The following is a 15,032-nucleotide window of genomic DNA, read 5'->3' as shown; positions in this document are numbered from 1 at the left end:
AGGCAGACCAGAACCTCCACCAGGAACCAGACCCTCTTCCCGTGGTGGGGCAGTCAGGGCCCTGTCCTGGGGTGTTGGCATTTACAATGTGCAAAAACTATTAAATACGGCTTTAAAGCTTAGCACAAAGTGAGTAGGGGAAGCTACCAGAAAGTTCTTGAGCCCCATTCCCACAGCCTGTCCTTGACCTAGTCATGAAGGCCTTGAAGTAGGCGCAAGAGGGTGGGGCCTCCTGTTGGTCCCTCTGGCTGAGTGCCCTGCCGTGGCCCGCCAAGAGTGAAGTTCTAGGCCACAGGGAAGTAACACCGTCAAAGATAGGGGAAACCTGCCAGATAGCTGGCCCAGGGAGGCATACAAGCCATGGCGGGGTGACCTTCCTTCCTGCCAGAGCTCTGGGGCCAGTCTCTGGCACCCGAGAGGTGTTCCAACAAGAGCAGGGGGAGGAAAGGGAGGGAGTATGGGCTGGCAGAGTGAAACTGGGCTTTGGCTGCAGGAGCAGGCCAGCCAGCGTTGGGCACAGTTGATTCTCCACAGGATGAATGATTAGGGAGAAAAGCCCCGATGGGGTTGTAATACTGCTGTTTTGCACAGCTGTAGATGCAGGTGTGGAGAAGCCCACCTTTTTCCACCCTGTGCTAGGATGGAAAGGCCAACATCCCTATCCTAAGGTTCAAGCTGTCTTCAAATTCTCCCTCCATGTGTATGTTTCAGGCCCCCTGGGGGAATGATGCTGAAGAGTTACCAAGGGCTAAGGGATGGGGGGCAGAAATGGAAGATGCCCATGTCTCACTGGAAACCATGGGCCCAAGTCTAAAGCTCCTCAAGGCCTCCACGTCAGGCCCTTTCTCCCTCGACTCTCCGTCCCTGGGGACTTACACCAGCTGAGGGCTTTAGGTCCCCACAGGGACTCACAGGTTGATATTCCCAGCACACCCTCTAGACAAAATCCTTACCTTATCCTACTAACTAATAGTCCTTGAGCACCCTCCCTGTTTCAGGCTGGGATCCAATAGCAATTGGACCAACGCCCTGCCGTGGGGCGCTTGCCTTCTGCTGCTGTCTCAAAGGCACTTCAATCCTATCGTGTGCTGCAGGCTGACACTTACTGGGCCAGGTATGGCTTTAGACACTTTATAGGTACAGGCACACCTTGTAGATAGTGTAGTTTCTGTTCCAGACCATCCCAGGAAAGTGAATATTGCAATAAGGCAAGTCAACGCATTGTCTGGTTTTCCACTGCTTCCAAGGGTCATGTTTCTACGACACAGAGGTCTATGAAGTGTGCAGGAGCATTATTTCTTAAAAAACAATGCATATGCCTCAATGAAAAGTGCTGGATGGCTAAAGAACGTTAACCATCACCTGAGCTTCAGGCAAACTGTAATCACTCATCACGTCACCATAATGAATATAATGAAAGAGTCTGAAATATTGTTAGGTGACCGAAATGTGACACAGAGACAGGAAGTGGGCGAATGCTGTTGGAAAAAATGGTGCCGGCAGACTTGCTCAACGTCGGGTTGTTACCAACCCGCAATTTCTAAGAAACGCGGTATCTGCAGAGCATAATAAAGGGAAGCACAATAAAATGAGACACGCCTATATAAACGTGTTTTAGCTTCACAACAGCTTGGTGACCTAGAGCTATTGCTTTCCTCCTTTTCAGACAAGATAACCCGATAAACGGACTTGCCTGATGTCGCAACAGTGGTGAGCGCTATGCTGGGCTGGGATACCGGCAGCTGGATGCCCAACCCCACACTCTCACTCCAACAGCCTGGCTTTTGCTCCAAACAAAAATTGTGATTTTTCCCTCCAGGTTGCCTCCCTACGTGTCATCAATATCTACCCGGTGACATAGAACAAGAGCCCAGAGGCGTGGTTGACCTGTTCCTCACCCTCATCCTCCATGTGCTTTCAATCATCAAACCTTGCTTTTGAAGATGCTTTGAAGTTTTTCTTCAAGAGGCAGAAAGGGCTGTGCTTTTCGCTCACCGTTGTCCCCAGTGCTCGGCACCTTTCGTGATCACTCCATGGGAGTGAATCGGTGAACTCACGGTTATATTGGGGAGATGGAATCCTCTGCCTTTGGATGCATCCTTTTGGTCTGGATGGAGAAGGAGCAGTCCTGAAGCAAGCAAATCATGAATGAGGTTGGAATGACTTGCCAGGTTTGGTAGATGGGAACCAGACCAGTGGATTTAGATAAACAAACAAATAAATAGATGAAAGCAATGATTCTAGCACCTGAGGTGGAGAGCAAATTCATGCAATCTGCATCTATTTACTTGTCTGTCTCTATAATAATGCACAGCAAACAATTATTGAACATTTCCCACGTGGCATGCATGATTCCTGATACTTTCCATGGGCACCATATAACCCTTGCTATGACCCTGTGCCTTAGGTAGGGTTATGTTACAGATGGGGAAACTAAGGCTCTCAGAATTCAGTTACTTGGTCAGGGTCATTTAGCCATTAAGCAGCAGGATCTGGGTTTGGATCCAGGTGGTCTCGCTTGGGCTCCATAGCCTTAACCATCGAGATCTACTTTGCCCCAGGCAGCCACCTTTGGTGAGATCTGCCCTGTCTGTGGCTCCCCAGGACAGCTCTTTCCTGAGGACTAAGCATTTGTATTTCATGGCTGCACTCTCTTGAATTCAAGGTGGATTTCAAATGAGAGATGAGGGTCACTGTTGCTGGTCACTTGAACTCAGCATGTTTGTCCTCAGGACATTCTATGCTGTGGGCTACCCACTTCCATGGTGGGCACAGGGAAGCAGAGAACACTTGTTTCTGAGAGATAAGATGGGGCAGAGGGAAGGGGGATGCAGGATCAGACATTAGATGAGCAGAGCAAAGACAAATCCATGTAGTCCCAGAGAAACAAAAAACGTCACATCTAGGTCCTCAGGAGCCCGGATGGCACATCCTGTCCCTGGATTCTAGGATATAGTCTGGAATCCGACAACAGATCCCCATTTTTGCCTTTTCACTGCAATAATTACAGAATGATGGTCAATGAGATAGGCAAAAATGTAAACTAAGGGCACCTGGGTGGCTCAGTCGTTAAGTGTCTGCCTTTGGTTCAGGTCATGATCCTGGGGTCCTGGGATGGAGCCCCGCATGGGGTTCCCTGCTCAGCAGTAAGCCTGCTTCTCCCTCTCCCACTCCCCCTCCTTGTGTTCCCTCTCTCGCTGTGTCTCTCTCTGTCAAATAAATAAAATCTTTATATGTGTATATATATATACATATATATATATAGAGAGAGAGAATACACACACACACACACAGACACACACACACACACACACACATATATATATAGAGAGAGTTACAGACAGCATTCAATGAACCCTAATCTTACAGCAAAGAGATTGGCTGCAGTCTGCTGTGTATGAATGGGTGTGAGCCTGGATGTACATAGGGGGTATGCCTACTCACATCAGGTGATAAGAAGTTGAAAGAAGCTTCAATTAAAATAGGTTAAAGAAAAAACTTGAAAGCCACCTAGAGAACACATGAGACCATGTTAGGAAACTAGATTCCAGGTGAAAGGTATGGACACAGAGCTCCCTCTTGACAGGGCAGACAGATTCCAACTCTAATATTCCAACTGGTATTCACAGTTGTTCAGGTAGAAGCATTTTGGACATACCAACACCCACATCCAGGTGCCATCTTCACTTCCTACTGAGAACTTGAATCTTTAACTACTTTAAAATCCTGAATCCGCCACTATTAGACTCAGATGGTCTATGAAAATAAATCACCTCCTCTTGGCTGGGTAAGTGACTTTGCAACCCTAGGAAAATGTGCAGATCATTATAGATGGTGAGCTGACTCAAAATCAGAATATCGCTACATTTTCTCAATTTTAACATCTTGGAATTTGGAATGCATTCTGTAATCTAATCAATGGCATCAAACAATTATGAATAGTGGTATCATTAAAATCACGTTATATCTTATAATTGAAGCCATCTTCTATCCCACGAAATAGGGCATTCCTTTCATGGTAACTTCAGGAGCAAGTGTTATATCATCATTATAATCTGTATATTATTTAAAGAACTTGAAACAGGGGTGCTGGGTGGCTCAGTCGGTTAAGCATCCAACTCGATTTCAGCTCAGGTCATGATCTCAGGGTTATGAGATTGAGCCCCGCTTCAGGCTTCACACAGGGCATGGAGCCTGCTTAAGACTTCCTCTTTCCCTTTGCCCCCCCCAAATAAATAAAAATAGAGAACTTGACACATTAAAGAAAATCTAACATGTTAGAGAACCTGGCATATTGGACTTGCAGTTCAATTGGAAATGTTTAAGAAGATATAATCATTTTGTAGGAAGTCTTTGAATGTTGTGTTATTAGGGTACAGTTTAACCCCAAAGTACAATCCCTCAAAGAGGATAGAAGTCTAGTAGTGAGTGGCTCAGAGCTGTAGCCAAGCAGCTTTGCTATGTGAGGAATGGGCTCCTTCTCTCCTTTGTGTCTTCCCTGGCCTTTGTTGCCTTCATCAACATGGTTGAAGCTGGCTCACCACCACATCCAAGGGAAGTGGGAAAGAAGTGGGTCCACTGCAAGTGTCTTACAGGCGATTATCTGGTTGTAGTGTACATCCTGTCTACTCACATCCCACCGGCCCTAACTTGGTCACATGGCCACAGATGGCTGCATAATGTAGTCTATTGTTGGGCAGATGGATGTCCAGCTAAAGCTCAGGGGTTTTAACTAAAGGCAAAGAGGGGAGAATTAACACTAGAAAACATTTGGTACATCTACCGTGAATCTTAAGAAAGCACATTTGCTGGGTTTGTGAAATTTTAACAATTGCTGAAAGGCTTAGAAAGATTTCACTTGTCCGTTTTGTAAGTTTGCCACACTGGATGTTTGAAGTGTGTTAGAGAAACATGTATTTTAACTTTATTTATTTATTTATTATTTATTTATTTTAAAAGATTCTATTTATTTATTTGACAGACAGAGATCACAAGTAGGCAGAGAGGCAGGCAGAGAAGCAGGGGAAGCAGTCTCCCTGCTGAGCAGAGAGCCCGATGTGGGGCTCGATCCCAGAACTCTGGGATCATGACCTGAGCCGAAGGCAGAGGCTTTAACAGACTGAGCCACCCAGGTGCCCCTGTATTTTAACTTTAAACGTGTATTTTAACTTTAAATACTTTAAATTAAAACTTAAAATGTTTTAGAGAATTAAATAATAATTTCCTAAATAGGGCTAATTACTTAATAGGACTTACTACTTAAACTTTTTCAATTTAACATGAATCAGACAAAAAAAATGAAAGTGATTAATATTATTTTTACATAAAAATTACTAGACACAAATAAGGGCAAGACTTGTGAATTAAACATAAAGTCTTTGGAAGAAGCCAGGTTTTAAAGTATTGCAACTTTTCAGGTTGGCCTCTTTTACTTAGTAATATGCATTTAAATTTCCTTCAAGGTCTATTCATGATTTGAGGGCTCATTTTGTCATTGCTGTATAATATTTCAGTTTTTGGATAGACTATAGTTCCTTTATATACTCCCCACTGAAGAACATCTTGATTGCTTCCAAGTTTTGGCCATTATGAGTAAAGCTGTCATTAATGTCTGCATGCTGGGTAACTACCAAGGAGCATGATTGCCGGATCATATGGTAAGAGTACATTCAGTTTTATAAGAAATTGCCAAACTGTCTTTCAAAGTGGCTGTACCATTTTGCGTTCCCATCAGTGTTAAGTGAGTTCTTATTGCTCCACATCCTCACCAACACTTGGTGGTGTCAGTGTTCTGGATTTTGACCATTCTAATAAGTGTTTAGCAATATCTCATTGTTGTTTTAATTTGCATTTACCTGATGATGCAAGATGTGGAGAATATTTCATATGCTTAGACAAGTATATATCTTCTTTGGTGAAGTGTCTGTCAAAGTCTTTAGCCCATTTTTTTTGGTATCAATAAATTTACTCAATATTGATAGAATACAAAATTTTATATGCAACGCATTGACTTTAGTATTACGGAATTTAACCTTTTTATAATCTATCTTATGGTGTAAACTCTTTGCCTATCTGTTCTAAGCTATGATGTGTTGTACCAACAGACCTCCTTTCCCCACAGTTTTTTAAAAAGATATTTATTTATTTATTCAACAGAGAAAGAGTACAAGCAAGTGAAGCAGCAAGTAGAGGGAGAGGGAGAAACAGACTCCTTGCTGAGCAGCGAGCCTGGTGTGGGGCTCAATCTCAGGACCCTGGAATCATGACCTGAGCCAAAAGGCAGATGCTAAGCTGACTGAGGCACCAAGGCATCCCCATAGCTTTTTACTATGTACTTAAACAGTTGATTTCTTTCCCTTAGGCAAGGTGAAAATAAAAACACAAAAAATTCCCACCAGGAAAAAAACTGTTGGCCCAATTTCGGAGTTTCAGCATAAGATAATACCAGAAATAGGTTATGGGCAATTCTTTTTTTTTTTTTTTTAAATTTACTTGACAGAGAGAGAGAAAGAGAGAGCACAAGTAGGCAGAGCACTAGGCAGAGGCAGAGGGAGAAGCAGGCTCCCCACTGAGCAGGGAACATGATGGAGGGGCTGGATCCCAGGACTGTGGGATCATGACCTGAGTTGAAGGCAGACGCTTAATTGACTGAGCCACCCAGGCATCCTTGTTATGGGCAACTCTTAATTACCTGAATTGTACTCTATGAGGTTACAGTGTTGGCCAAAAGAAGACACAGTTTTCTCATTAAACTTTTTTTTAATGGGTCTCAAAACTCGGTGACAGACTTTTAGTCAAATTGTTTCCACTAAAAAGTACTCATCTAAAAAAACTAATAACTTAACACACACACACACACACACACACACACACACACACACACACCCAAATAGTCCACAAAACATTCTCTCCTTCTGAAGCTTTTATGATGCACTGTTATCACTAGCCAGTCTTTTACTATTAAACTTAAATGGCCAATTGACATAGTTCTGATGTTCTTCCACCAGTGATTAAGCCTGGGATGACAGGTATTGGGATAAATATTCATTTAGCCCTCTGAGCTTTCTGGGCAGACTTGGTGACCTTGCCAGCTCCAGCTGCCTTGTCGTCCACTCCTTTGATGACACCCACAGGAACTGTCTATCTCATGTCATGAACTGCAGAATGGCCCCCAAGGAGCATAGTCAAAGAAGCTCTCAACACACATAGGCTTGCCAGCAACCATATTAGTGATGGTGGCATCACCAGATTTCAAGAATGTGAGGTCATCTTCCAGCTTTTTCCAGAACCACAATCAATCTCCTTCAGCTCAGCAAACTTGCAAGCAATGTGAGCTATGTGACTATCCAGCAAGGTGCATAGCCACCACTCTGTGGCTTAGATGGTTCAGGATAATAACTTGAGCCATGAAACCAGCTGCTTCCATGGGTATGTCATTTAAGGGGTCATGAGCCACATTGCCATGCTGACCATCTTTGACAGATATGTTCTTGACATTGAAGCCCACATAGTCCCCAGGAGAAGCCTTGCTTCTTCTGGGGACATTTCAACACACTTGACTTCAGTTGTAACATTGACTGGAGAAAAGGTGACCACCATGCCAGGTTTAAGAATGCCACTCTCCACCAGGCCAACAGGGGCAGTACCAATACCACCCATTTTTCAGATGTCCTGGAGGGGCAGACACAAGGGCTTGTCAGTTGGATGAGTTGATGGCAGAATGCCATGCAGAGCTTCAAGCCATATGATTCCACTGACCTTGCCATCTTTATGGGTGACTTTCCATTCCTCAAACCAAGGCACATTAGCACTTGGCTCCAGCATGTTGTCACCATTCAACCAGCAACTGGCATAAATGCTACTCTGTCAGGGTTGTAGCCAATTTTCTAAATGTAGGTGCTGACTTCCTTAATGATTTCCCATATCTCTTCTGGCTATAGGATGGCTTAGTGGAATCCATTTTGTTAACATCAACAATTAGTTGTTTCACACCCAGTGTGTAAGCCAAAAGGGCATGCTCATGGGTCTGCCCATTCTTGGAGATAACCTGCTTCAAAGTCACCAACACCAGCAGCAACAATTGGGACAGCACGGTCAGCCTAAGATGCGCCTGTAATCACATTTTTGATAAAGTCTCAATGTGATGGTCACATAATACTTGCTGGTCTCAAATTTCCTCAGGGAAATAACAATGGTGATACTATGTTCATGTTCAACTTTCAGTTTATCCAAGACTCAGGCATACTTGAAGGAGACCTTTCCCACTTCAGCAGCCTCCTACTCAAACTTTTTGATAGTTCCTTTGTCAATCCCACCACATTTGTAGATCACATGACCAGTCGTGGTGGACTTTCCTGAATCGACATAACCAGTGATGATGATGTTGACATGAGTCTTTTCCTTTCTCATTTTGGTTTAGGTGTAGTGGTGGTTTTTACAACACTTGTGTTCTGGTGGCAAACGTGTTATGAAAAGGTCCTTGGCCTATTTTTAAATCAGGTTGTTCTTTCTTTCATGGATTGTGCTTTTTGTGTTGTATCTACAAAAACTACCTATTGTATTTTTCCAGTTATATGACATTCTGGAAAAGGAAAATTCATGGAGACTCTAAAAAGACCAATGATTGACAGGGGTTAGGGAGGAGGGAAGGATGAATAAGTGGAGCACAGAGGATTTTTAGGGAAGGGAGGGTAGTCTGTATGATACCTGATAGTAGATACATGTCATAATACATTTGTCCAAACCCACAGAACTAACAACATCAGGAGTGAGCTATGTCTATGTAGACTATGGGCTTTGGGTGATGATGTGTCAATGCGATTTTATCAATGGTAACAAACGTACTATGGCATGTGATGTGGATAGTGGTGGAAGCCATGCAAATGTGGGGATTGGAGATGGGCTTATGGGAAATCTCTGTACCTTCTGCTCACTTTTGCTGTGAACTTAAAATTGCTATAAGAGAATAAGGTATTTTAAAAAGCATGACAATGTTAACAACTTGAGTAGTAATTAAAACAAGTAACTGTAAGTGATCCTCTGCACATAAGACATAGTTTCTCCCCCAACTTCACTGCATCCTATTTCTACTCTGAGTTTCATAAGTCTCATAGACACATTTTAAACTTTCTTCCGCTTATGACAACCCTCCACGTATGCATGGGTGGAGGATATGCCTACTGAGATGCCTGTTTAGAATCTCCTTTGCTGCACGCTATTTCTCTTTACCTGCAACCCCCCAGATCTGCAGGGCTCAGAGGTAGCTGCTTGCTTTCATAATGATATGATTTGACCTAGTCTTTAGACTTTGCTGATTGGCCAACGTGGACTGCTAACCTAACCAAGGCTAATAAATGTGCCAATTGAGGGAGAGACTCAGACTATGTTTGGGTGGCTAGAGGGATTCTATGTAGACCAAAAAGGTAGGAATAGCCACTGTCTACTGTGTAGCCTAGAGAACAGAGAAAAAGGGTCCTTTTGGAGAAGGAAGAATTAAGCTGATGGGCAGGACAGGGACAAAAGTTGGAAAGCATCCTGGTTTTAGTCTGTTCCAAAGGCCTAGTCAGCTATGCATTGCCTTGAGACCTGGGATGCATCTGGCACACTTCTAATAATTCATCCCTCCCATATAAACAGACTAGAGTCAGTTTCTATTATTTGTAATCAAAAGAATACTATCTAATATGTATGAAATATACTAAACTCATTGTGTGGAACAAACTCGTAGATTTTGTTTTCAAAAGAATTAGCTGCTTGGTTGTCTCAGAAGAACTTTTCAGTTGTAGACCTGACTTCTTGGGATTAAGTATAGGGGCTAGTCCAAGGCATATGCCCTGGTAAATTCATGAAATTGAATTTACCTAAAACTCAATTCTTAATGTAACTCTAGCCTGATCATCACTTGCAAAATATTCAACATTGAATATAAGAAAGTTAGAGCCAATAAACTACTTGTGACTTGTGTAACATCATCGTATTGGAGTGTTTTATTGGAAGATACCCAAATTGTGTTATATGGTCCATAGTAGAAACTAGTAGTTCACCATCCTCTCCCAGCTGAACTTATATTTCCCAGTCCTTCTTGGAAGGAAAGGCAAAGCTATAGGATTAAGTTCCAACTCATGGAAAATAGGTAGAGGTGATGGGTAAAACTTCTGTAACACTTCTTAAAAGGAATGCTGTAAGACTTCTCCTCTCCTTTTCTCCTGGCATGTGAACATGATTCTAGAAGCAGGAATGGCCATGCTAGAACACAAGATGGAAGCCATATATTATAAATGGATACAAATGGATAGCAACAAGCTGGATAGGGCCTGGATCCCCAGCCTACCTACATTTAGAACTTTCCATGTAATAAACCATCTTATTTAAGTCACTGTTGTTTTGACTTGTATTTCAGTAGCTGGGGACCCTAACTGTGACATAGCCTTTGCATGGAAAAACAAAAATGAATGACTGTTTCCTACAAGAGGTATTGTAACCCTCATTCAACAAATGTTTATCGAGTCACCAAGGTCTGAATGTGAACAGCTGAGTCCCCTTGGAAAAACTGTCCAGGTTGGTAAAGTAATCTCACCCACATGAAATGACAAGTGCCCAAAGAAACAAGGGGCACTTAGCCTAGGGAAAGAAAGGGTTAGGTTAAGTCAGGAGACATAGGAAAAGTTCATGTGGAAGAGGGGACAAACTTGTTCCATATGGATCCAAGGGGGCTGAACCAAGGCCAACAGGTTTATGCAGGGAACTGAAGCACTAAGATCTAACGAGTTCTACATCAGTCCAGGTTGTTGGCTTTAAGCAATATAAACAGACTCTAAAATCTTAGGCAAAAATGAAATTGATTGGAATGATATTTGGGGGAATCTCAGAATTGACCAGAGTCCAGAGTACTGGCCAGGAACCAAGAGTATTCTCAAGGGCTGGTTAGCAGGAAGCATAACCATAGCCATTGAGAAGGAAGGGTCTGGTGAGCATGATGAATGACCTCTCACTGTTCCTCATGTCACTGAGTCATTCACTCAGGACTCAAAAGCATGAGAGAGAGTCTGATGGTTGCACATGGGATCATTTTCCATTTGCTGGTTTCACATGGTAGAATAGTGGAAAATCTGTCTCTGTTGATTGTAGCATGGAAGTCAGGCACCACCTCCAAGAAGAGCCCAAGATACTATGGGACAAACTTCCAGTCCTACCTCTCATGATGCTTTCAAAGCCCATCATTCTGTGACCAGTGTCTCAGGATTGGGAGGGATTTGTCCATTCAGCAAAGTCATCTCCTTTCTACATTCCTCGTATATGCTCATATACTCTTTATATATATTCCAACTCATATATATTCCAACAGTGAAAGCCTCCCTACCTTCTTATTGTTGAAATGAAATAAAGGCCAAGAGTTTAGACTCTCTACCTGGTACTCAAGGCCCTTGAACTCTGGTCCCACTTTTATAGAGTTAAGTTCCTGTAAGTCTTCTACAGACACCTTTCCTCCTGTCAAACTTATACACTCAATGTCACCATCCCCTGACCCCACCAAAACATCTTATGTTTATCCTCTTTTCTGCTCCCGTCTATCTAAATGTTATCCATTCTTCACATTCCAACTCAAATCCCACATCCTACATAAAACATTCCCAAGCTATCCCAGCCCAAAGTCATGTAGCTTTGGAAATTTTTGCTTGTACTCTTTGTTAGAGAGCTAATCACTCTCCTTTTATATACTTTCTATTTCTTAGAATTGATACTTAAACCCTGTTAGATGATTTAGTTTTAAACATACTTATATAAAAAAATTAAAAAATAAATATATCATCTCTACCTATGTAGATTATAACTTCTTAAAGACATGGTCTATTTCTTATCCATCTTTGCATCTCCTGCAGAACTTAAAATTCTTTCCACATGGACATTTTTTTCTTAATTGATATGAATACCAGAGGTGAGTGTGGTTTGACCTCTTATTCAGGAATTTGGGGATGGGAAAAGAGGAAAAGATGTGAGTAGAGGTATATTAGAGCAATAGAACAATGACTGAAAATGATTTTTCTGAGTATAATAATGATGTGATTTATATTTTTTACAGCTTTGTTAGGCTATAATTGATACCTAATAAATTGCACATACTTCAAGTATATAATTTGATAAGTTTTGACATTGTATGCAACCATGAAATTATTGCTCTGATCAAGATAATAAAGATATCCATCATCTCTAAGTGTTTCCACACGTTCCTTTATAATCCCTCTTCTTCACTTCTACCTCAAGCAACCACTGATTTGTGTCACTATAGTTTGAATTTTCTAGAATTTCATGGGATGGAATCATTCAGTATGTTTTTGAGTGTGTATGTGGTGGGGGGATCTGACTTCTTCCACTTAGCATGATTAATGTTCATCCGTGTTGCTGAACATGTCTATAGTGGACTTTGTATTGTTGAGTAGTATTCCATTGTATGAAATGAGGATAATAAGAGGATTCACCCCAGGACTGCTGTGAGCATTAAATGCATTGATACAAGAAAGATATGTAGACCAACACTTGTTAATTTTATTAGGCTTTTATTTCCTACACAAAGCAATCATAGGCATTAACAATTGCCTAACCCATTTTTTTTTTTTAAGATTTTATTTATTTGTCAGAGAGAGAGAGAGAGAGAGAGCGAGAGTGAGCACAGGCAGATAGAGTGGCAGGCAGAGGCAGAGGGAGAAGCAGGCTCCCTGCTGAACAAGGAGCCCGGTCCCAGGACTCTGGGATCATGACCTGAGCCGAAGGCAGCCGCTTAACCAACTGAGCCACCCAGGCGTCCCGCCTAACCCATTTTTAATAAAGAACCTAAAACATAAAGAAATTAAAATGACTTGGCGAGGACCCTCAAGACAAAGATTACTTAGGTCTTCTGACTCTCAACCCCATGTCTTCACTCTACCACTGAGACTACAAAATGGAAGCCCCGTCTTTTTATAATGTCAACTCAGAAGTTATATCCTATCACTTCTGCTGTATTCAATTCCTTAGAGGTCTTTAAATCTGGCTCACACTGGAGGACAGGGAATTATATAAAGTGTAATGCCAACAGGTAGGGATCATAGAAGACCCTCTTAGAGGCTACTTACTATAGGCCCCCTCTCTGGCCATTTTTTTTTAGTAGGAAGTGGACCCTGTGGCTAGGCTATGGAAAGAAGTGGGGTATCACAGTTGGGGCAAGCAGTTTTCTTCTGCCTTCAAGATGACACCAGTCTATCATGTATCTATCCCACTGTTTGGCGCTGGGGGCCCAAGGGTTTCTTTTCCGAGAATTTATGTACTCATTGCTAAGGTCACAAAGTAAGTAAGTAAGTAAGGTCACTTTGTTAGTTCTGGCTCTCTAAGAAGCAGACACCAAGACAAGATCAGATGTGTAAGAGATTTCTTGGGGGAAATATCCATGAAGGACAAAAGGAGGGAAGCAGGGAAGATGGGGAGAGGAGTGCATCGCAGGTCTGACATCTATCCTGGAGATGGGGAGGGGAGAGAGAGTCTCACACCGCAGGACAATTCCAAGAAAGGTTTGGTCAATCACTGGGAAGTCCTTGAGCCCAAGTCACCCATCAGAGGAGTCCTGGGTGTAATAGAAATGAACCTGAATTTGTTCTTCACTTCGCTGTGCTCCATCATTGACAGGGAGCAGCCTGGGGGACACGTGACCTCAGTGCTAATAAAGCAATGGACCCAGAGGGCCTGCAGCTAGGGATCTGAGCAGTATCTTTGCATTTCTGTCCTGCACACGCAACAAGGGATAGTTCACGGGATTATGGAGTAAGCATAGGTGCTGAAAGAGTCCAAAGGAGGTGCACCTGATCCAGACTTTCAAGTTCAGGGTAGGCTTTCTGCCTGGCAGTCGTCAAAACTGAGACATGAACAGAGGGAAGCAAACTGACATATACCATTGGAGAAATGCCTACTGGTACCAGCACTTTGAGGAACAGTTTGGCATCATGTAGAACAGTTGAGGGTTTGCATACCCTGGGAAAGAGCATGCCACTCTTTGCATGTGTACATATGTGCATTGGTCTGTGTGTGTAAGATGTTCCCACCGCTGTTCTTTGAAGGAACATCACAAAGGAAACCATCATACCCTCCTAGCAGAAGAGATAGACAGTGGTTTAGCTGTACAGTAGAATAGTTTCAGTGATGAGAATAAGTGAGCAAGAACTACACTCTAGGACTTGGATGAATCTCTTAAAAACATTTTGAGGGGAGGAAAGGCAAGGCGCTCACAGGACATTCAGGAAGTGGGCAGAAACAGACTACTGTTTGGGGAACACATCCAAAGATGGTAAAGCCAGAAAGGAAGCCAAGGAAAAGTGGGGAGGAGAGGGGTTGTGCTTCTAGAGAGGCATGGAAGAAGATTCTGGATGTGGGCTTCTGTGATGCTTGTGAAATAATTCTTTTTTTTTTTTTTTTTTTTTAAGTCAGCTCCATGCCCAGCATGAACTGGAACTCATGACCCTGATATCAAGACCTGAGCTGAGATCCAAAGTCAGACACTTAACTGACGGAGCCACGCAGGCACCCCTTATAAAATAATCTTTGTAATTCTCCATGTGTGTTTTATGCAATCCCATGAAACATTTCATAATTAAAAAAAAAAAAAGATGGGGGGCAAATAGAAGTAGGCTAGGGCAAGGGAGTGGCGTGTGTTCCAGGCAGAGTGGAAAGGGCAGGAGGGGAAATGCATGCAGAGCTCAGGGACCTCAAACACCATGGAGTAACACTGAGGAGGGGCAAGAGGGATGGGGTGGGGATTGGGGGCATGCTGCAGAAGAAGGGCCTTATAGACCCCTGCTGGGGAGTTAGGAATGTACCCTGAGGGCAAAGGGGAGCCATTGAATTATTTAAACTGGGGAGAAACTGAATCAGATGTATGTTTTCCAAAGTGGCTGCACCAACTTGCATTCCCACCAACAGTGTAAGAGGGTTCCCCTTTCTCCACATCCTCTCCAACACATGTTGTTTCCTGTCTTGCTAATTTTGGCCATTCTAACTGGTGTAAGGTG

At 42.8% G+C, this 15,032-nt stretch overlaps 1 pseudogene; it reads right to left on the bottom strand.

Annotated features, from left to right (window-relative positions):
• Positions 1 to 7,044: 7,044 nt before the first annotated feature.
• Positions 7,045 to 8,409, bottom strand: LOC116872343 (annotated as a pseudogene).
• Between the last annotated feature and the right edge of the window lie 6,623 nt (positions 8,410 to 15,032).

The sequence above is a fragment of the Lontra canadensis genome, unplaced genomic scaffold (genome assembly GCF_010015895.1).
Source record: "Lontra canadensis isolate GAN:19392208 unplaced genomic scaffold, GSC_riverotter_1.0 scaffold29, whole genome shotgun sequence".
NCBI classification, from domain to species: Eukaryota; Metazoa; Chordata; class Mammalia; order Carnivora; family Mustelidae; genus Lontra; species Lontra canadensis.
Note: the sequence above shows the minus strand (reverse complement) of the source record. Positions and strands in the feature narration are given on the sequence as shown.